Here is a 25834-nt window from a genome sequence, read left to right as displayed (position 1 = left end):
TTCCTCTTTTCCTGTTACCTGGTAGCTTCATCCTTAGCATATTTTTCCTCAATATACTCAGCATCCCTCCTCAGCACATGTCCAAACCAAAGTAATCTTGCCTCTCTGGTTTTGTCTCCAAACCTTCCAACCTGGGCTAACCCTCTAGTATACTTATTCCTGATCCTGTCCACCCTCGTCACACCCAGTGCAAATCTTAACATCTTTAACTCTGCCACATCCAGCTCTAACTCCTGCCTTTTTGTCAATGCCACTGTCTCCAACCCATATAACATAGCTGGTCTCACTACCCTCTTGTAGGCCTTCCCTTTCACTCTTACTGGTACTCGTCTGTCACAAATCACTCCTGACACTCTTCTCCACCCACTCCATCCTGCCTGTACTCTCTTCTTCACCTCTCTTCTACACTCACCATTACTTTGAACTATTGATCCCAAGTATTTAAACTCATCCACCTTTGCCACCTCTACTCCTTGCATCCTCACCATTCCTCTATCCTCCCTCTCATTCACACATGTATATTCTGTCTTAGTCCTGCTGACCTTCATTCCTCTTCTCTCTAGAGCATATCTCCATCTCTCCAGGGTCTCATACACCTGTTCCCTACTCTCACTACAGATCACAATGTCATCTGCAAACATCATAGTCCACGGGGACTCCTGTCTGATCTTGTCTGTCAACCTGTCCATCACCATTGCAAATAAGAAAGGGCTCAGAGCTGATCCTTGATGTAATCTCACCTCCACCTTAAACGCATCCATCACTCCCACCACAGACCTCACCGCTGTCACACTACCCTCGTACATATCCTGTACCACTCTTACATATTTCTCTGACACTCCTGACTTCCTCATACAACACCACAAATCCTCTCTAGGCACCCTGTCATATGCTTTCTCTAAGTCTACAAAAACACAATGCAACTCCTTCTGACCTTCTCTGTACTTCTCCATCAACACTCTCATTGCAAACATCGCATCTGTAGTTCTCTTTCCCAGCATGAAACCATACTGCTGATCACTAATCATCACCTCCCTTCTTAACTTAGCTTCCACTACTCTTTCCCATAACTTCATTCTGTGACTGATCAGTTTAATCCCTCTGTAGTTACTACAGCTCTGCACATCACCCTTATTCTTAAAAATTGGTACCAAAACACTTTTTCTCCATTCCTCAGGCATCCTCTCATTTTCCAAGATTTCATTAAACAATCTGGTTAAAAACTCCACTGCCATTTCACCTAAACACCTCCATGCTTCCACAGATATGTCATCTGGACCAACAGCCTTTCCATTCTTCATCCTTTTCATAGCTATCCTTATTTCCTCCTTGCTAATCCACTGCACTTCATGATTCACTATCCACACATTATCCAACCTTCTCTCCCTCTCATTCTCTTCATTCATCAACCCCTCAAAGTACTCTTACCATCTCCTCAACACACTCTCCTCGCTTGTGAGTATGTTTCCCTCATTATCCTTTATCACATTTACCTGCTGCACATCTTTCCTAGCTCAGTCCCTCTGTCTAGCCAATCGATACAGGTCCTTTTCTCCATCCTTAGTGTCCAACCTTTCATGCAACTCTTCATATGCCTTATCCTTAGCCTTCGCCACCTCTCTCTTTGCCATGCACCTCATCTCCTTATACTCTTGTCTACTTTCTTCATCTCTCTGACAATCCCACTTCTTCTTTGCCAACCTCTTTCTCTGTATACTCTCCTGTACTTCCTAATTCCACCTCCATGTCTCCTTGTCGTCCTTCCTCTGTCCAGATGTCATACCAAGCACCTTTCTATCCATCTCCCTTACTTGCTCTGCTGTAGTTACCCAGCAATATGGTAACTCTTCACTGCCACACAGTGCCTGCCTTAACTCATCTCTGAAGTCCACCTCACAATTACCCTTTTTCAATTTCCACCATTTGATCCTTGGTGCTGCCCTCACACTCCTCCTCCTTTTCTTGATCACCAACGTCATCCTACAAACCACCATCCTATGCTGCCTAATTATACTCTCGCCGGTCACCACTTTACAGTCTCCAATCTCCTTCAAACTGGCCCTCCTACATAAGATATAATCCACCTGTGTGCATCTTCCTCCACTCTTGTATGTCACCCTATGCTCCTCCCTCTTTTTTAAAATACGTATTCACCACAGCCATGTCCATCCTTTTCACAAAATCCACTACCATCTGACCTTCTGCATTCCTTTGTTTAAGACCATACCTACCTGTCACTTCTTCATCCCCTCTGTTCCCTTTACCAACATGCCCATTGAAATCTGCTCCAATCACCACTCTTTCACCCTTGGGTACAGTCATCACCACTTTATCCAACTCACTCCAAAATGTTTCTTTCTCATCCATTGCACACCCAACTTGTGGAGCATATGCACTAACAACATTCATCATTACACTATCAATTTCCAGCTTCAAAAACATCACTCTGTCTGACACTCTTTTCACCTACAAAACACTCTTAGCATACTGTTCCTTTAGGATAACACCTATGCCATTTCTCCTCCCATCCACACCATGATAAAACAATTTGAACCCACCTCCGATACACCTAGCCTTACTCACCTTCCATCTGGTCTCTTGCACATACAATATGCCAACCTTCCTACTGTCTATCATATCAGCTAGCTCTCTCCCTATGCCAGTCATTCTGCCAACATTCAAAGTTCCAACCCTCACTACCACAGTCCTAGCCTTTATCCTCTCTTCCTGACTTCAGCCATGCCTTCCACCTCTTCTCCTCCTTCAGCCAGCAGTAGCCCAATTTCTGCCAGCACCCTGTTGGCTAACAGTACTGGTGGTGGTCGTTGTTAACCTGGGCCTCAACCAATCTGGTATGTAAATATTTACTGCTGTCTGCATGAATGAGTTGGCGAAGTTTTATGCCGGATGCCCTTCCTGATGCAACCCTCCCCATTTATCCGGGCTTGGGACTGGCACAAAGAAATGCACTGACTTGTGCATCCCCAGTGGCTGGGTTAGGCAACAGTTTGCTTATTACCATGATAACTGTTGCCATAATAATAGGCAACAGTTATCATGGTAATAAGCAAAATTAAAAAATAAATCCCTTACATTGGGCAAGCAGCCTTGAGAAGAAAACACAAATTGAGAGGGCAGAGCTCAGTACACTGGCAAAGAAAGAACAACCTAGAGGGGAACAAGAAATTGAGACAGTGTTGATCTCATAATGAGACAGAGAGAGAAAGAGTAGTTTGAGGAAGGAAATAAAAAGGAGATAGTAGTGTACACCTACAGAATAACCTTTAAAATACCCCTGTTAATAGTGACAGTGCAGTGTCAGTTGTGCAAAAGGTGGCACACTAGTATTTAAAGCAGAAAGCTGTGGGTTCTATTCCTAGACCAGGGAGATTGATTACTGACACTGAAGTGCAGCATAAGTGCAGCATGGGGGGGGGAGGGTGTTGCACTCCTGAGTGTGCTTTCCTTCAGATTAGACATTAAACAGATCTGCATGAGTTGGTTTTAGCTCAAGAGGATGCAAAAGATCTTATTACACCTATTAAAAAGATGGGTGTCCTTTATTAATTATAACATAAACAAAATAGTATTTACACATTTACATATTTACAAAATATACATATTTACATGTACATATATGCCCCTTGATGTATTACATTATCATTGTTATTCTTCTATAATTGGTCCAGCCCCTTCTTCCACAACTATAACCTAATTGTATAACCCACATTACATAAAATAAACACTCTATCCTTTTACCCCTTCTTATTCTTATAATGTCCATGTATAATCACATGGGGTTCCTATTAGATGATCGAAGACACATTCTATTGAATGCATCTTGGTCGAACTTCAAACAACAAAAAGGCAAAATAGCGAAGCAGCTTTTAAGTAAATTCTTTCCCAGGGAAAGAATTTGCTTGGCCGCTTCCATTTCTTTGCCATTTTCGGCACTGTAGTGCAATCTCGGAGTTGGTATATTTAAGTAGGGGGGTGGGGGGGTAAAGCCTCCCACTTTATGTATTCTTTCAATTTTTTTTTTCTTATTTTTTTTTTTTTTTTTTGGAACAGCGATTGTTTTCCCTTCAAAAAAAATCACTGTTCTGAACTTTCAAGATTGTAAGCTTTTGCTTACATGGGGTCGGTTATTCATCATTTGCTTTTTTAAGTGTTCAGTGATATAATATAGACCCCATCACATGCATATCTACATTATTTACATCACTTATATTCTCAAAAAAAGTCTTCACAGATCATTTTCCAGAGTTTCTCCACTCTTTTACATTTCAAAAATAACATGTGCTGTTGTCTATTCCTCCCCAAAAGATAATGTACTCTTTCAACTTTCTTTTTATGTTGCATATTCCAGTTTACTGGTAACTAATTTATCACCAGTATCCATAGGAAGTCCTGACACTCTACTATCTTAATATACCAATTTTTCCATACTTTAATGGCTTTTATCACTTCTGGTAAATTTTGCTACGGATTTAAATAAAATTGCTTCATCATATTATTATACCACATCCTTCTATCTTTACATCCTCAATTTCATTTTTCATATCACCATTTTTTCTTGATAATTTTTTTCTTCATTTACATATTTCTTTTTTCTTACTTGAATCATCTCCCAAAACCTTTTATACTTACTTTTAAACATTCTCACTATTAATTTCTCATTCCCTTCATTTACCCCCTCTAATGATCTATACAGTTTTAAAAAAGAAAAAGAAACAATAGGATTTAGTATCCCCACTCCCCCTTCATCTTCACTCATATACAACGCACCTCTTTTCACTGGGTGTAATCTTGAACTCCGTATGAAAGAAACCACCAGTTACCTCATTTCTTTTTCATATTTTCCTGGGATCATATAACCATTTGACATATGTGCTATTTTTCCATTAATACAGAATTCATCAGATAAACCCTTTTCTTGAATGCTAATTTGTATGTCCTCCACATAAGATATATTTCTTTAATTTATTTTGTCAAACTCTCCCATTGCCTCATAACTACATTTTCCCCAAATTTTATCCCTAGCAAAGATACTTCACTCTGAATAATGCAGCTCCATTTTTTCCCACCTCACCTAAACCCGTATTTTTATCTTCATTCATGTTCATTCCATTTCCTTTATACAATCATTCCAACAAGCTAAACTTCCCTCATCAATATTTTGTTCTACTGGTTAACTACAAATATATTATCTGCATAAGTCAAAACTACTGGAATCACTATGTCATTTTGTGTCACATATCTAGCATCTTTTGTTTTATGAGCTATTTTATTTATTGTTGCATTCAGTACCACTGCAAATAGTATTCTACTCATGGGACATCCTTGACTTATACCACACCAGATACATATTTTTTACTCAGTTACCCATTCACTAATACTCTCTCTATATTAGTTTGTTATGCTGATGTACACATTCTCTGCTACCTATTCAATACTTTCCATAGCATCCCAAAATGCATCATATTCTACTGTATCAAATGCCTTGTTAATACTACCTACTATTAGTTTCACATCCTCTCTTTTAATTATAATATCATCCACAATTTCTCACAAAGAAATAACAATTCTTGATATTCAGTCCCATACTTTATGCCACATATACTTTCTTCCATAATATCCCTCATCCTTCCTTCCATTCTCCTCTGTATTATTCTCATAAAATGTTACAATCTATGTTATTTAATGCTATTATTCTCATAAAATGTTACAATCTGTGTTATTTAATGCTATTATTCTCATAAAATGTTACAATCTATGTTATTTAATGTTATTATTCTCATAAAATGTTACAATCTGTGTTATTTAACGTGATGTATCTCCATTTTTTTTATTTCATTCTTCTCATCTTCCTTCCATTAAATTTAAAAATCCCACTATGTAACTCTTCATAAACAAACCCTTCCTTCATCAATTTATTCAGTACATTTACAAAAACCTCCGTTTTCCAGTTCATCAATTTCTTTTAGAGAATAGGAGGCCTGCACATTGCCACTCTGATTGGAGAAAGAACATTCTCCAGCAGGGTGTTAATGTACAACTAATGCCTGCTGAAAAATGAGTCCACTAAGCTGCTATGGAGATTGGACTTTAATGGAGCTAACATCCACCATTATTTTATACTCATTGCACAACACATTTTCTGTTTATTGAGTGTAAAATGAAAAAAAAAAGTAAACGGAAAAGAAAAGTGTGTGTGTGTGTGTGTGTGTGTGTGTGTGTGTGTGTGTGTGTGTGTGTGTGTGTGTGTGTGTGTGTAAGAAAGGGAGAGAGAGGGAGGGAGATCAATTGAGCAATGGCAGTAAACCTCTCAGGCTTTTAGTTCAAGAAATCTGGATAAAGCCTAAAATAAAATATAGAAAAAAATAAGTAAAACACAACAATTTGACAGACAAGCCATTCTCTAAGTGCAATAATGCCTTCCTATTCTGTATATTACTGTGTAAATAATGCTCTTTCAAGAGTGTCTAGGTTCTCTCCCTGCAGCGTCAGGCCTCATAACACCCTTGGGTGAGTGTTATTTACAGAACAACATGCACCCTGTTGAACATTATTGCTTGATTACATTCTATACCCCATAACATCTGGGCCTGATACTGAATCAACATTTGCTTTCCGAAGTTCATCCTGTTCACTAATAGTAATTTCTTTTTCAAACTCTTCCTTAACTCATTTTGGATTTTTTTTTTGTTTGTTTCTATTTTATTTTTATTTTCCATCTTTTTACTTTTATTATCTATTTTCCACATATTGTGCTGCAATACTCACAATTTGTTTTTGTGTTCTTTTCACTCCCCTTTTCCATTTTTGATTTCCCTCATTATACTGAAATTCTCCTTTACTATTTTGTCCATATATGCATATATCTCTTCTCTTCTCTCTTGTAAACAATATTTCTACATAAACAGTAATACCTTAATTTTTTCTCAGTTTGTATTATTCTGTAATACATTTCTATACATTTTCTCATACTTCACTTTCACTTCCTTTCATACATCATCCTACCAATGGAAAAAACACTTTTTGTACTTCATTTAAATTCCTACCACCATTCAGATGAATTTTTATAAATGTTCTTTATGGTTATGTGATTATTCCCTAACTGCAATACTTCCCACTCTCTAATTTCATTGCATAATTTTTCATTTATTCTTTGTATTCCCTTTCCTATTTTAACATAATCCCGACACTTATTGCTAAATAGTGTGAAAGACACATTACTACTGTATCATAATCTGCTGCACCCAAACTTTCCAATAATACAAAATAATCAATTTCAGATCCAAATATCCCTCTTCTTTAAGTCTATTGACTTTTATTCAACATAGCTGATTTGCCACATTTTATCATTTCTTGTATTTAACATCTTTCCCTTTTTTTTTACACTTTGCCCTTAAATCACAATTAAATTCTCCTGCAATCATAATTTTTATGTTAGCAACCACATAGTCTATTTGATGAAACAGATCTTTCTTTCTTTCCTTCCTATTTATATATGCTTATAATGCTATAATATTATAAGCATATTCTCTACCTAAAGTCCATAACAGTTAACCTTCCCATTCTTACCAACATTGGATCTAGTATTTTCACTGTTTTTAAGTAACATTCCAGAACAACAATCATTTCCTAAATCCCATATACTGCCCCTCAAAAATGCTTCTATTTGCAGCATTTCTCTAGCAGTGATCTTGCATTCTCTAAAGAAATAACATCCACATCAAATTGTTCACACCAGTCCAGTACCTCTACCATTCTTACAGTTTTAATAATGCTATTCACATTTACTGAACTTACTCTAATTGTTATTTTTCCTTCTCTTTAAGTTTAATGGAAATATTTTAAGTTTTAATTTTCTTATATTTACTCTCGTCTCTATAGAATATTTTTATGAGTTCATGTACAAATAATCCTTGAGCCGCAGAATTAAAATTTTCACTAATTACATTAGCTGAATCACATCTAAAACAACTCCTTGCCCTTTTTTTTAATTTTTGATGACATATTTTTAAATATTGTTTTTCTTACCCTTACTCTAGCACCTATTGAATTTCCTTTCATTTCCTTTACACTCCCTTCACACACATCTGATGTATCAATTTCAATTTCGTTTTCATTTTCAAGACTGTCAGTACAGTTACCTTTATCTTCTTAAAATCTAACATTTTATCTACATCTTTTATTAATTCATCCTGTTTCTCATTAATACCGTCTGCCCTCTTTTCCCAACTTCCTCATTATTTTCAGACATTGCAATGTTTTCCTTATCATACTGCTTAACATTATATTCCTTATTCTATTTGAAATCAAACAAAAAATGTCCTTCATTTTTACATATTTTACATTCCCATTTACACTTATTAGTTGTATGGCCTTTTTCTCTGCATTGATTGCTTGCTATTTTTGAACACTCATTTATCAGATTGAACCACACACACACACACACACACACACACACACACACACACACACGCACACAAATATAACACTTAGTAAATGCTTTATCACATCATTTTCATATTTTAAGATAACATCCACTTCCCATCCCCATTCCATATACTCCATACATCTTTAATTTTTACAATGCAGAAAAATATATTAATGAAAAATGATTTCTGACATCTTTTAACTCAATTTCATTTGTGCATAAGTGAGCAAACACTTTTTCTTAAGTGAGCCCCTTGCAAGGAAAATAAAAATGAATTGCACAGATAACAGTCCTTCTATTTTTTTTTTTACAATTAAACAAAAATATGTCCTTTCAGTATTCAGTCTCAAATGTTATGTCAAAAAATGTTTCTTTCCCAAATGGATCAAGGATTTAATGTCTTTTGCTTCAACATCCAAAGGTAACACTGAATTGTCCCACACAAAATAGTTGTCTATTATTTCTTCTTTCTTCTATGACCAACACATTTCTTTTAATAAAATTTGCAGTATCTTTTGTTCTTGTAACTGCATCAGCACATAATTTTCTAGATTGCATCCCACCTGCATCCTTATGTCCATCCAACTCAAGTCACATATCATTTCCAGTCATCTGACTGTCCATTCCAAAATTCCTTTCCATCATATCCAACCATGAAATCTCAGGCTCTTTTCCAAGATCACCTTTGTTTAATAAACAAACCATCTTTTTATCAGACAAACCTACAAGTGCAATTTTAATTACATTATCCTCTCCAAACTGCCAATGTTTAAAATCAGCTAGATGCTGACTATTTGTATCATCTAATCACTTCTCAACAGTTTTTTGTCTAATTGACAGAACCATGCTGCTATCACCAAATCTTTTTTCCCTCCATTACTCATACAGCTTCTCCTAGCCACTGTCATGCCAGGAATGGAAGCCAGAAGTGTAAATGCAAAAATGTCCCCACTCACAGCAGAAAGGGTAAGTGTCCATTATTTATACAAGAGAAAATAGTTACAAAATTCTAAAGACATGCTTCTGGAGGATTTCTCCCTGGGCCTCTGCTGAAAACAGGATCTGTGGAACCTAGTCGGACTTTCCCAGTCAACAAATGTTAAATAAAAATAAAAATAAAAAATAAATAAATATTTACATATTTACAAATTTACGAATATACAGTTTTCCATTTCCTTGTTTTACTTGTTATACATTTATACTTTATGTCAAGTTTTTTATCCTTATTAGACCCCCCACACACTCTTTTCTGCATAGCCACCACATGATTTATTTATTTATTTATTTATTTATTTACATTTGTTGACCAGGAAAGTCCACTAGGTCAGAAACTCATTTTCATTGGAGGCCCGGGGAGAAAAGCTCCAGTTGCAGATCAACATTTTTACAACAAGATAATATTTACAATAATAAAACAGTGTATATATTTTTTATACAGGTTACTAGAGATTAGTAATACACAGAGTAGAACGTTTTATACAATCTAGTTAGGTGTTAGTACTACACATACAACATTTTTAATGGCATTCATTGTATGGAGGAAAAAAGACAGTAGAAACATTCATAATAAACAGCTTATTTATGCACTTCAATACATGGAAAGTTTAAGATTTAGCCAAATAATGATTATAGAGAAAATACAGTGATTGACATACCTTAACTGATGTAGCAAAGTCAATGAAGTTCAGTTGACTTACAAATTATAACTTGAAATCAAAAGAGTCATACTAGTCTGCAAAATGTTAGAATTTTTACAGTGGTCTATAGTTCAGAGCACAAGGACAGTTTTTATTGATAAGAAAGTGGATTTTAGGGTGAATTTGATGTTTTTTATTAAATCAAGTTGTGTAATAGAGGGAGGTAGGTCATTCCATAATTTTGCTATGGAGTAGGAGAACAAGCTTTGTCTAGCTCTCTTGTTGGGTTTGGATACACCTAGATGCTGTTTATTAGTAGACTGAAGATTCCATGAGGGAATGAAAGACTTTAGGACAGAATGAAGTGAAAGGTAATTTTCTGGGTTGCATATTAGTTAATGAGCAAGATTCAGTTGGGTGTATTGAAGGCAATAGGGGAATTCAAATCACTTCAATTCTTTAATGGCTTGGCAGTGGTGAGTGTGTGGTTTGGTAGGCCAGAGGCAAATTTTGCGGTTTTATAATAGCATGATTGTAGTTTGTTACTTAGAGATGTGTGAAGGTTGGTAAAGATGGGGGAACCATAGAGGAGGGAATGGAGTAGGAGGGTATTTGCCAGTTTAATTTTTGTGGGTTTCTCTTTATAGAGTTTATGGCTGTAGAGTTTGCCAAGTTTAAAATGTGTTTTTTTTTTATTGTATTAAGAATATGTTGTTCAAAGGATAGTTTGTCAACTATAGCAATGCCTAGAAAGTTTGCCATCTTTACAACTTCAATTTCAGTCTTATTTTGGGAGTAAATTTTAAAGTCTTGTGGAGGTGGTTTGGATGAAAATATTAGTAGCTTAGATTTTTTTGGAATTTAGCAGTAGCTGTCCTTCATTTAGCCAAGTTTCTATGGTTGAGAAGGCATTTTGTGTTATTTTTCAGAGATCTGGGAAGTTGCTAGAAGAGGGTATGGTAGTAGAATCATTGGCATATTGGATGACTGAACTTTGAAGAGAGACTGTGTGGAGGTTATTTATAAATACATTAAAAAGTAACAGTCCTTGGGCCAATGGACTCTTGGGGGACTCCTGTCTTGTTAACCAGATAACTAGATTGATCTTTTTGCAATCTGACAGATTGTTGTCTTTTGTTCAGGTAGTTGGCAAACCAGGTAAGTGTATGTTTGGAGCATCCTAATATTGCTAGTTTTTGGAGTAGTTAATTATGTGATAGTGTGTCAAAAGCTTTGGATAGGTCTAATAAGACTACTGATGTCAATAGACCAAAGTCCAGAGCTTTGCTCACAGTATCAGTGAAAGAAAGTAAGTCTGTAATAGTACTGTGTGCAAAACAAAAGCCATGTTGAGTAGGAGCGAGGAGATTATTGTCAGTGAGGTGTTTTAGTAGTTGAGTGTGTATACACTTTTCCAATATTTTAGATAGTGGTGAGAGAATAGAAATGGATGAATAGTTAATTAATTCATTAGTATTTCCACCTTTATGCAATGGAGTTATGATGAATTTCTTCCAAATTTGAAGGACTGTGGATTCTGAGATGGATCCGTTAATTACAATATGGGGTAGGCTATTGCATTGACACCAAGTTTCAAGTATTTGGAGGGGAGGTTATTGGAGGATAGGGCACATGGGGGTTGTCATTTTTAACTAATTTCTTGGCTTTGTTACAAAGTTGTTTGAAGTTAATTTCATTTGCTAGTTTTTGTTTTTATGCCATTCTTTCTAAGCTCACTCTCTAGAATGAAGAATCAATTTTCCATTCAACATAATCTTATTTATTCTTTCATTCCATATGATCCATATAACATAAAATAGGCTTCTTTTTTTTTCAATTATGTTACATATTCTTTATTTCCAGGCTCATAATACCCATATTTAATCATATAAATAATTATCTTATTCACTTATTTTATTTTCATAACTTTGCTCATACCTTCATTACTCTTTTAGATTTCAAAAGTACTTGTTCAGTAGTTTCCCAAAATGTAAACATACTTCTTCATTTTTCTTTTTATATGGCACATTTCCTTCTTTTCACTGGTAATTTATCTATTACCATTCTCCACAAAAAAATGACATTTTACTTTTTTATTGGACTATTTATTTTTTTTATTTTTATAGCTTAAATTTTGATTTCAGATAGATTTCCTCAAGGTTTAACAAAATAAAATGGTATTATTATATTCTTATACCATAGTCATCTCCTTTTTCTATTTTATCATTTTTTTATTTTCCACATTAATATTTTTCTTGATAACATTTAATTACTTCATTTATACATTATTTTACCCCTTTTTGCCATGCCACAAAATTTGTCAGGCTTACTTTTAAATGTTTTTTTAACTAATTTTTCATGTTCTTCATCAATACACTTCAACACTTTATATAAATTTAGTAAAGCAGCATAAACCACTAGGTTAATTAAACTTAAACATCTTTCATCTTTATTTACATGCAAAATTCCTCTTTTTACTGGATTCAGTCTAGAACCTCATATGACATTTAAAGACATGCAGGTAGGTGCGTGCGTGAATGGGTGTGCCTTCTTTGAAGGTTGGGCATCAGGCTGGCAACTTGGCACTGTAACAAATCCACTGCAAATCATTAATGGACCTGAGTTCCGCTGTGGCAACCCCTAACCGGGAAAAGCCGGAAGACAAGAGAGTCTAGAACCCCATATGAAATTATCTGCAATAATTCTTTTTCAAATACCATTGGCAACAAAACTACACTTGCTAAATATGCTATTTCCCATTAAAACTGAATTTATCAAATTAACATTTTTCCTAAATCATAATCTGTATGTTTTCCAGAAAAAAAATGTTAACTCTTCTATTATTTTTCCCATTGATTCCTACTTACCCTTTTATTTCCAAATTTCATATTTAAGACAGAGATTTCATTCATTGTAAAATCTATTTCCCCCAACTTAATCACATAGCCTAATCCTTCACTTTTTAAGTCATTCCTTTTTACTTATTTAAACAAAATGCTTGTTTATCCATGTCTTATTTTTAGCAGTTAATATAATATCATCTGTATAACTTAGAAAAATGTAATTCTTACCCCTTCAGGTATTGCATACCCTGCTTCCTGCATTATACAAACTATTTCACATACAATCACATTCATAGTTAAAGAGAATACAACTCATTGGACATCCCTGTCTTACACTCCTCATATGTACCTCTTTACTTAACCAGCCATTTACTAAAATTTTTTACTTTATTATTTCTATTAGCAGATATACATAATTTAACATTTTCTCACTTATTTAGTATTCCTTCATTATCACCCATAAGAATTCATAGCCTATTTTACCAAATTCCTTATAACAAAAACCTGCATTAACTAAAACCAAAATCCCAACTGCTGAGTAAGAGTGCAGAGTAAAACAAACACAGGATACAAAGCAAAGGAAACTCCAGGCTACCACAGTGTCCATGCAACTTACTTTAATAAGGAACTGGTAAGTGCTTTCACAGTGTACAATACTGCTTCATCATACCATAGTAAAAACAACAAAACAGGCAAACTTTTAAATACAAGGCAACTCAATACAGACATTAAAATCACATGACAATGTAAAAAGTATTTTTGCAGTGATTATGTCACTTCTGTATGCACCATTAAAAACACCTTAAACTGCCACCCCCCAACTCAATGTTGTAATAGCGGTGACTTTAAAACAGGTTTTAAAGATACCATGTAATACGTTTATCTTCTTCTCTTCTACTTATGTCTTCCACAATCTCTTTTACTGTCATTAATAATTCTTGCTATCCCTTTGTTTGTGTCCCTATTATTTTAGCGAATGCAATGAATTGCGAACATTGTATAGTCTAACGTCATTACGAGAAATGGCAAAATACCGAAAGCACGGAACAGCAATTTTTTTCCTAGGGAAAAAATCACTGGGTCATTTTTGGGACTTTGCCATTTCCTCCACTGTGGTGCAATCTCAGAGTTGGTATATTTAAGTGGGGGGTGTGGGGGGTGAAGCTCCCCACTTTATTTTGTGTTTTGATTTTTTTTTTTTTTTTTTTACGGGTCAGCAATTTTTTTCTTTGGGAAAAAAATCGCTGATCCGTGTGTTCAACATTTTGGATTTTCGGGGATTGTGGGTCATTTATATAGCATTCACAATTCATTGTGTTTGCTTATATAATATAGACCCCCTTTTTTGCACTATAAATACTGCCCTCCATAACACTTTTCATTTTAGTTTCAAATCTCTTCTGTGTTATTTTTAAAAAAAAATGTTATAATCCTTATTGTTAGGCATTATTCTTTTGTATTATATTTGTATTATATTTTTGTTTTCTTTCTTTCCAATAAATTTAAGTATTCCACTGCATAATTCTTTTTACACGAAACCTTCATTTAACCTTTCATTTAAAATATTTAAAAAATATTATTTTTGCTATCCCATTAAGATATTAAACATTCCATATCTTATTCCATCTGGTCCTGCAGCTAAATCTATAGCCACTTGTCCTAAAATTTTATCTATTATAAAGTAATCACTTTTTTCAAATTTATTATTATTATTATTTTTTTTTTTGCTTTGAAAACTGTTTTACTTCCTATTTTATTTTCAATTTCTAATTCCTTTTTAAACATTTATTTTATATACTACAATATTCATTATTTGTTCCTGGGTTATTTCAATTTTTCCTTTTATTTTATGTTTTATTTCTGTCATTACACTGCTGTCTTCCTTAACTAATCGACTTAAATATGCTGATACAGCTTCTCTTTTTCCTTATAAGAAATACTTTTGTTTGAATAACAACTCTTTAATTATCTCTTAATTTCTTCTATATAATTATTTTCTTTCTCAAAATACACTCTACCATTATTTACTAAATCTGCCAGTGCATCTTTATATAATCTCCTATACTTTTATTTGGCTACTTTTCTTGCATCATACTGACATTGTAGGGATTTTTTTAATATTATATTTTAAAAGATATCCACCATTCAGACTGATATTTGTAAAATACTCTCATTGCAATATGACCCCCTCCATAACTGTATTATGAACCTCTTTCCTTTTATATTACGTTGTCTCATTTAACCTTTTTATTCCTTTAACTATTTCATATATTCCTTGTTTTGCTTTATCTCTTGCCATATTGCTAGATTATCAGAAAAAAGTTTATTTTCCTTATCCTGTAGTTAAGTTGCCTTTTACAAGAAAGTAATATATTTCACTTCTATAAATACCTTTCTGTAAGTCATGCAATTTTATCCCAAAATATTAATTTACAATATCTCATAATTAAAAACATTTTCTTACATCATTTCCTTTCTTTTTATGTTTGCCTCTTAAATCATAATTAAAATGTCCTGACACTATAATATTCATATTTATGTTTACATTATGTAGAATCTGATGAAACAAACTTTATTTTTCTTTATAGGTAAAATAAGCATATAATGCAATAATTCTATACACTTTTTCTTTCCATTTTAAATCATAATAGTTATTCTTCCCATTCAAACTAAAGTTATATCTAATACTTTATTGTATTTCTACAAAATATTCTTTTTCTACAACACCAATCATTTCCCAAATTCAAAATTATCTTCCCCATAAATGTTCTATTTGTAATCTTTCTTCGCATGTTAAGAATCTTGTATCTTTTAGTACTATTACATCTACATCACATATTTTGCACCATTCCAAAATCTTTATTCTGCTCACTATGTTCTTAATAATATTCACATTTACAGAAAACACTCTAAAATTATTACTTTCACTTTTCCTTAACTTTCTAGAAATAATAAATGTATTTTATTTATCATCCATTTCCTTTCTTCTTTTTCTTTTATGCTCCCCCTTTAATTTTCATTTTCTTTTACTATTATAATTCTATTTCCCCCATTTATCACTTCCTAATTTACACCTTCCTCAACACTTATTTCAGGACCTTCCTGTATCTCCTCCTCTTTTTTTTTTGTTTTGTTTTCTTGTTTATCTAATTTATCTTCTACTTCCACCACTTATGATGTTTCCATTCTTTGTTCTATTTCTTCTCCTTTTCCTTCACTTTCATCATTATTTTTATTATTTTTTCAGACTTACAATACATCCATAAATGCCCAGTTTTGTTACATTTGTAACATTTCAGTTCATATTTTCTTGCATCATGATCCAGTTCCTCACAAATATCACATTTCCTTTTGTCACAGTTATTTATCAGATGTCTTTCATTTCCATCCAAAAAAAAACATGTTTTGTGTACTCTCCAGTATTTTATCCAACCCTTATATCCTTCATTTGTCATGCTTGAAATATATATATATATATATATATATATATATATATATATATATATATATATGTGTGTGTGTGTGTGTGTGTGTGTGTGTGTGTGTGTATGTATGTATATATATATATATATATATATATATATTTTTTTTTTGTCATTTTCTTTCTTAAAGAGAATATTACAATCCAATCCACCAGTCCATAAATCCCTTTTATAATCATTTGCAAGGTACAGTACTTTTTGCATAAATGTTTTAAATATCCTTTTAAAGTCTCTCTTTCTACTTTTGCTTGAAATTCTAAATTAATCTTCTTGTTTCCCTATTCAATGATTTTATTTCATATACATTTAAAGGATTATAGTTTTGCTTTTCATTCCCCAACATGCCTCTCAACCTCTTAAAGCAAAAAATCTGGGAAAGCCGTAAATAATTGGGGGAGGGTCAAAAGCCCAAAAATAGGGTCAATGTTTACAAACTTCGAAAGTTGATAGAATAACAGGTTTTATATTAGCATGAATTTTCTGAAGGGAATGAAGTCTAAAACGTAAATGTCTGTCATTATTTTTTGACTTCAGTCCTCAATGATTTGCTAATGATTTACCAGAAAATTACAATTTTATGGGAAACAGACCAAAACTATCTGCAAAAATCTGAACATTCTGCAAAGATCTGGACAGCTGAGAGGTATGTTCCCCAAGGAAATTTTCCATTGCATAAACAGTCTCAAATATGTCTCAAAATGTCTCTTTGTTTATAAGAATACAATCTCTTACTATTTTTTCTTTATTATGAATCCTCACACATACTTTTCCATTACATTATCTTCTGCTTTCTTTATGTTACTCCCCTTGCACCTTCTTTCAGTTTTTCTGCATCAGATCTCCTTTCCGTTTCACCATCATCCTTCAAAATGTTTTTTTTTTTTTATTTTATATATTATCCATAATGTATCCTTAGGAAACATCTCCTTTATATTCTGGCTTGATCTGCATCAACATCTCTTTCATTACATCATCCTGCAGCCCTCCAATCTTAGGGTTGTAATAAAACAAAACTCAGTTGTTGACTCATCTTTTTTGACTTCAGCAATTGATTTTTGCTGAATAGTTACTTCTGAATCCTCCACAGTCTTACTAATACTCTCCACAGAACTGGCATTTACCACTGTGCCTTCTATCATCTTCTTCTTGTCACACACCAACCTCTCAACCACCACTGTATTATGAAAAGGATGTGTGCATTCCTAACAGAGTAGGAAAGGTTCCTTAATGCCCTTGCTGTATTTCCTGTAGTATTATAAATACCACCAGGGATAACCACTGAAAATAGGCTACTAGCCTAGTTGGACTAACCCAGCTAACAAAGTATAAATATTAATGTTGTGCAAAAATAATCTTAAACATCAGAAAAAGAAAAAAGCAGGTTCTATGCATCAGGATCATGTAGGAAAGAAATTAGAAAAATGATTAGGGAACAGGCAACAACTGACACTAGGAACCTTGGTATAGATTGCCTTTCTTAGAAAAATAATTGAATACTGAGATGACTCCCTTCTACCCATAGTCCTGATAGTAGAGAAGACAGTACCTTCTAATTTATGACATTATGATCCTGAAGAAGCTCCATACATAATTGACATCAAGGTAATTCAAACAAACTTTAAAAAGGCTCAACGGGAAGATGCAATGTAAGCTGAGTAAGGAAAAATATAGCAAGAGTTATAGGGAAGAAACAAACAATATTCCTACTTCTCTTCCAGAATTTAGGTTACAAAATGACTTATTGATGTAGAGAGGTAGAGCCATGACTGCAAACAAGATGACATGAAATCTATTAGAGCTCAGTTACTGAGGGATATTGGAAGGTTGGGTTTGAAAGCAGCAACATTTTCCAACTCACTTATTGTAGAAGAATCTTGTCAGCAATTAGGGGCTCCCTCAGTATCCTGGGGCATGCCATAATCATAACAGTGATTCCCATTAAGAATCAGATGTACCAGGTAGGACTGGAGTTTACTGTGATTAGGTGTAGTGATGCACATGTCTTTATCAGATTCACCCAGCTACATTTTCCAAAAAAATCATTCATGTACATGACTGCATATATCAGGAAATATGAAAAAAAGCAGCAGAGCACGACCCAGGAACACTGATTTAATGAGAAAAATGTTGTAAGCACAAAACACGCTTTCGGTGAGCCCAGTGTCTCACCTTCTTCAGACAAAATTACAAGCCAACTAGCTAACACTTTATATCATCAGTACTCAATCAATTTTAATTAAATTAGTACTCCTTATCTAATTAAATAAATCTAATTCTGAATGCAACCGTTTTTATAAGGATAGCAGATTAGAACATAAAAAACTTATAAGCCTATTTTTAATGTTATTTTAAAATGTTTTAAAACTGTTTTAAATCTATTTTAATCTATTTTAATCTATTTGAATCTATTTGATGCACACACACAATAAATATAAAAAATATATATAAATAATTTTAGCAAACAGTAAATAAAACTGATAAATTTAACAATTCAATTCATTTACATATACATATATATATATATATATATATGTGTGTGTGTGTGTGTGTGTGTACTTGCATCAAAAACAAACTAATATACACATATAAATATAGCAGTATATGTGTATAAAAATATAAATATTGTATAAAATACACTTTAATTAATAACTGAGAAGTGTTTAAAAACATTATATGTTAATATCATAATAACAACATCATACTAAATTTAAAACCATCTAAAAGAAATAATTACATAATCCCAAAACAAACAACCTTCATCCTTTAGGTTAATAAACCTAATTCATTTAAAACAAAGAACAAAACTTGTTGCCATGTTTTTATATATGGGGGTATATGCATCAATTTGTACAAAAAGCCAACATGCTGCAAATTAAACTACTACCTTTTAGTGGATAATAATTTTAGAACACAGGCAATAGATAAAAATTCATTTAAACCTGGATGAGTATATGCACATGTACGTAACTGCCAAACTAATTCATTTATTTCCAAATGAATTTGCCAAGGGCCACCTTTGTTGTCCACCAGAATTCTACTCAAAACTGTAAACTTAAAGGAGTGTCCAGAATAGTTATGAATATGCCTTGCAAGAGCATTATTTAAATCTTGCCTAGCTATAGCATAAATGTGTTCATAAATGCGCTGTTTAAGCTTTCTTTCTGTTTTCCCTATGTAAAATGCAGTGCATTTTTGACATAAGGCTAAATAGACCACTCCAGAAGTATCACAACTATGTTTTCCTAATATTTTGTATTCTTCATTCCTAATCCTAACTTTTGGGTCAGTGAGGATATGTTTACATTGGTTACAAGCCCCACACTTAATCATTCCTGAAAGCCGTTGACTTGAGGGTTGTGGTTTAAATTCTAACAAAGATTTTACATTCCGCCCTCTTCTAAAAGTTAATTTAGGAACCTCACCTAACTTGTGGGACAAGTAACTATCCTCAGTAATCAAGGCCCAATATTTATTGAGCACCTTCCTAATTTCAAAGTGATCCACTGAGAAGGTACAAAGAAATCTCATTCCAGAACTAGACTGGTTGTTGTTGTCAGCCCCTGGTCTAGGTAAAATAGAGGGAGCAGTTTCCAGAATGTTAACATCAAAAGAAAGAATAGGTTTATAAAACCCTGATTTTCTTTTGTTTACCACTTCTGTTCTGATATCAACAAGCAAAGATGCCGGATAACCTCTATTTGCAAACATTTCGCTCAGATGTTCACATTCTAGCAAAAAGTCATCCAACTCAGAAATCATTCTGGCTGCTCTTACCATCTGGCCTTTAACTACTGCCTTCTTCTGGTAACTAGGGTGAGAACTCGTAAAATGCAGAAATGCATTAGAGTTGGTGGGCTTTCGATAAATAAGGCTCTTGTATCTTAAATTGATCTCATCCTTAATAATCAAAATATCTAAATAATTAATCTTGGATTTCTGCAAATTATAAGTGAACTCCAAAAAGGATGTCATACTTGTGATAGTGTCTAAAATTTATGCACCTCAGAGGGGGACCCTTTCCAAATAAGAAACATGTCATCCTGGTACCTTGTGTACCAGGTGACATTGTTCCTAAAACCAGCATCAGTGAACAGAAAGTTCCTCTCCCAGTATGCCAGCACTCCATTGGCGAAACTCCCTCCACAGGGCGATCCCATGGCCACTCCTGATTTTTGAAGATAAATTTTGTTGTCAAAAGACATAAAGTTGTTATTTAAGACTATTTCTAATAGTGTCTCAACTAAATATGTCGTGTTATCATCTATTTTTTTATCTAAAAGGAATTCACATATCCATTGAATGCCCAATTCTTGTGGAATGACAGTGTACAAATCCTTAATGTCAATAGTCAAAAACCAGGAATTAACATCAAAGGGAATCTTTCTGATTTCTTGGAGAAAACTCCAAGAATCTTTACAAATCTGAGATTCTTGTTTGATTAAAGGTCTTAAAATACTGTCAACATATTTAGCACATGCAACAGTAATAGAACCACGCCCATCCACAATAGGACGGAAAGGGGGTTGTACTAAACTTTTATGCGTTTTTGGAATGCCAAACAAGACCGGTAGCCTAGGGGCTAAGACATTTAAGTATTGATACAGGTCAGTATCTATAACTCTTTCCAAAAATAAATCCTCAATCATACCTCTAATTTTCCCATAAGCAGTGTTAACTTCATTAATACTCACAGTTTGGTAGCTAACAGTATTTAGTAGTGTAACCATTTTCTGAACATACACAACATTATCCATAAAAAACAAACCACCCCCTTTATCCGGCTTCATTACTCTTATGTTACAATTTTTTAACAACACTAAAAACTCTCTTTCATCTCTAGTAATATTATAGTGCCGCTTATAGGAAGGTTTGTTCACCTTAAGAGCCCGTAAATCATATTCATACATCTTTTCAAACAGACGTAGTGTGTCATGTAGTGGGGGGTTAAAAGTGCTAGGAACTCTCAGGGTACCAGATGGAAGTATTCCATCCCCCAACAGTACTTTCAAATTGAGTTTTCTTACGAATAACTTTAGATCATAAATGGTTTTCACTAAGTCAAATGGCATATCAGGCACAAATGATAACCCTCTAGCAAAAAACTCAACAAGATTAGAGTCAATGACAAAAGAAGTGTAATTATAAATTTTAAAGTCCCCTTTAGAGTCAGTCAGTGTCACTAGCTCAGGGAAATAGTCTGTCATCTCCTGCGTTGGGCTCTGCGGTTCCTGAAATTGCCCTGATTGTTCCTCGCCTGTCCATTGACTTGTCTGTTTTTTTTGTTGTTCCTGGGAAAACCCTGCTGGTTATTAGAATTATCACAATTGTTGACAGTGCCTTCCTCAAATGAATTGTTGTTACTATTGTCAATCCTGTTAGCATTAATGTTAACAGATTTACTGGTGCTGCTCATAAGCCTTTCGCTACGACGAAGAGGCATCTCTTCAATGTCATTAGGTTCTCCTGCTAACTTCTGTTGAACGCCAGTTGCATTAAGCATTTCAGCTTGATTATATCCATCCAAGCCCATATTTTGCAGCTTGTTAGACAATAATGGGGGTCGAGGATAAGCTTTGTGTAACTGGTATTCATTAATGTCTCTGTTGATCTTTTTCATTTTATTATTAGTGAGCTTACTAATAGTAGACTCAATACTACTAAAAATATGCAAGTACTCATATTTGTATCTAATAAATTCTGAATCAGCCTTAATGTTTTCTTCGAGACTTGCAAGTTCAGTTTTAAAACAATCAACCTCCTTCTGATATTGTGTAACCATCAAATTCATGTACTCAAAACCTTGCTGGTCAAACAATGCCAACAAGGCTTTGTGGAATTGAGAACCTTCCACTAGTCCAACAGGAAAGCGCCATTGCCGCAAACCTTTCGGAACCAGTTTCTTGACCAAGCATTCTTTTAAATAAGAAATTTCAAGCTGCAGTTTCCTGCACTTGAACAGTTTAGAGTCAAAAACAGTGATAAGATGGGATAAATCACTTACATTCTGTTGACTGCTTTCAGACACTTCTTCGCTAGTCTCGTCACTAAAAAAATCAATGTGACTGAGAAATCTGTTAATTGAAGGGCTTCCTGTAAAATTAGAAGCAGGATTGGTGCTTCCTTCCTGCTCCCCGTTTGTTGTACTATTCCTGTTAGCCTGTCCAGGCGGAATATCCAAAGAAGCAGGACTGCGTGCAAAACAGACCCTGTAGTAAGCAAAGCACCAGAAGTGCTAGTTGAAGTCATCCTCGGTGCCTCAGAATTATTAGGCAAACATGAAGAAACAGAACGAGCGCTTAACGCTGGCAGTAATGAAGAACCAGCGCTTTGCACTCCAGATACGCCAGTAGCTTGCAAAGCTTCCACCTTTTGTGTAAGCTTGTCAACACGATCCATGACAAGCTGCAAAAGGAGAGTCAAGTTGCCTTCAGCATTCGCTTCATTAGCAAAGCTCTCCTGTGTGGGTAAATTACCAGCATCACCATCCCTCTGAGAAAATAAAGATCCTTGAGTAGAAGTGCCCGAACTGCTCATGGTAATCACAAACTTAAACACCAACGTAACCAAACCAATGCACAGACTCAGGAAATACGAAAAAGCAGCAGAGCACGACCCAGGAACACTGATTTAATGAGAAAAATGTTGTAAGCACAAAACACGCTTTCGGTGAGCCCAGTGTCTCACCTTCTTCAGACAAAATTACAAGCCAACTAGCTAACACTTTATATCATCAGTACTCAATCAATTTTAATTAAATTAGTACTCCTTATCTAATTAAATAAATCTAATTCTGAATGCAACAGTTTTTAAAAGGATAGCAGATTAGAACATAAAAAACTTATAAGCCTATTTTTAATGTTATTTTAAAATGTTTTAAAACTGTTTTAAATCTATTTTAATCCATTTTAATCTATTTGAATCTATTTGATGCACACACACAATAAATATAAAAAATATATATAAATAATTTTAGCAAACAGTAAATAAAACTGATAAATTTAACAATTCAATTCATTTACATATACATATATATATATGTGTGTGTGTGTGTGTGTGTACTTGCATCAAAACAAACTAATATACACATATAAATATAGCAGTATATGTGTATAAAAATAAATATTGTATAAAATACACTTTAATTAATAACTGAGAAGTGTTTAAAAACATTATATGTTAATATCATAATAACAACATCATACTAAATTTAAAACCATCTAAAAGAAATAATTACATAATCCCAAAACAAACAACCTTCATCCTTTAGGTTAATAAACCTAATTCGTTTAAAACAAAGAACAAAACTTGTTGCCATGTTTTTATATATGGGGTATATGCATCAATTTGTACAAAAAGCCAACATGCTGCAAATTAAACTACTACCTTTTAGTGGATAATAATTTTAGAACACAGGCAATAGATACAAATTCATTTAAGCCTGGATGAGTATATGCACATGTACGTAACTGCCAAACTAATTCATTTATTTCCAAATGAATTTGCCAAGGGCCACCTTTGTTGTCCACCAGAATTCTACCCAAAACTGTAAACTTAAAGGAGTGTCCAGAATAGTTATGAATATGCCTTGCAAGAGCATTATTTAAATCTTGCCTAGCTATAGCATAAATGTGTTCATAAATGCGCTGTTTAAGCTTTCTTTCTGTTTTCCCTATGTAAAATGCAGTGCATTTTTGACATAAGGCTAAATAGACCACTCCAGAAGTATCACAACTATGTTTTCCTAATATTTTGTATTCTTCGTTCCTAATCCTGACTTTTGGGTCAGTGAGGATATGTTTACATTGGTTACAAGCCCCACACTTAATCATTCCTGAAAGCCGTTGACTTGAGGGTTGTGGTTTAAATTCTAACAAAGATTTTACATTCCGCCCTCTTCTAAAAGTTAATTTAGGAACCTCACCTAACTTGTGGGACAAGTAACTATCCTCAGTAATCAAGGCCCAATATTTATTGAGCACCTTCCTAATTTCAAAGTGATCCACTGAGAAGGTACAAAGAAATCTCATTCCAGAACTAGACTGGTTGTTGTTGTCAGCCCCTGGTCTAGGTAAAATAGAGGGAGCAGTTTCCAGAATGTTAACATCAAAAAATAAAAATAGGTTTATAAAACCCTGATTTTCTTTTGTTTACCACTTCTGTTCTGATATCAACAAGCAAAGATGCCGGATAACCTCTATTTGCAAACATTTCGCTCAGATGTTCACATTCTAGCAAAAAGTCATCCAACTCAGAAATCATTCTGGCTGCTCTTACCATCTGGCCTTTAACTACTGCCTTCTTCTGGTAACTAGGGTGAGAACTCGTAAAATGCAGAAATGCATTAGAGTAGGTGGGCTTTCGATAAATAAGGCTCTTGTATCTTAAATTGATCTCATCCTTAATAATCAAAATATCTAAATAATTAATCTTGGATTTCTGCAAATTATAAGTGAACTCCAAAAAGGATGTCATACTTGTGATAGTGTCTAAAAATGTAGGCACCTCAGAGGGGGACCCTTTCCAAATAAGAAATATGTCATCCTGGTACCTTGTGTACCAGGTGACATTGTTCCTAAAACCAGCATCAGTGAACAGAAAGTTCCTCTCCCAGTATGCCAGCACTCCATTGGCGAAACTCCCTCCACAGGGCGATCCCATGGCCACTCCTGATTTTTGAAGATAAATTTTGTTGTCAAAAGACATAAAGTTGTTATTTAAGACTATTTCTAATAGTGTCTCAACTAAATATGTCGTGTTATCATCTATTTTTTTATCTAAAAGGAATTCACATATCCATTGAATGCCCAATTCTTGTGGTATGACAGTGTACAAATCCTTAATGTCAATAGTCAAAAACCAGGAATTAACATCAAAGGGAATCTTTCTGATTTCTTGGAGAAAACTCCAAGAATCTTTACAAATCTGAGATTCTTGTTTGATTAAAGGTCTTAAAATACTGTCAACATATTTAGCACATGCAACAGTAATAGAACCACGCCCATCCACAATAGGACGGAAAGGGGGTTGTACTAAACTTTTATGCGTTTTTGGAATGCCAAACAAGACCGGTAGCCTAGGGGCTAAGACATTTAAGTATTGATACAGGTCAGTATCTATAACTCTTTCCAAAAATAAATCCTCAATCATACCTCTAATTTTCCCATAAGCAGTGTTAACTTCATTAATACTCACAGTTTGGTAGCTAACAGTATTTAGTAGTGTAACCATTTTCTGAACATACACAACATTATCCATAAAAACCAAACCACCCCCTTTATCCGGCTTCATTACTCTTATGTTACAATTTTTTAACAACACTAAAAACTCTCTTTCATCTCTAGTAATATTATAGTGCCGCTTATAGGAAGGTTTGTTCACCTTAAGAGCCCGTAAATCATATTCACACATCTTTTCAAACGGACGTAG

This window comes from Protopterus annectens, chromosome 13.part0 (genome assembly GCF_019279795.1).
Source record: "Protopterus annectens isolate FY-2018-M chromosome 13.part0, PAN1.0, whole genome shotgun sequence".
NCBI classification, from domain to species: domain Eukaryota; kingdom Metazoa; phylum Chordata; order Ceratodontiformes; family Protopteridae; genus Protopterus; species Protopterus annectens.
The sequence above is the reverse complement of the archived record's forward strand: the minus strand, read 5'-3'. Positions refer to the sequence as shown.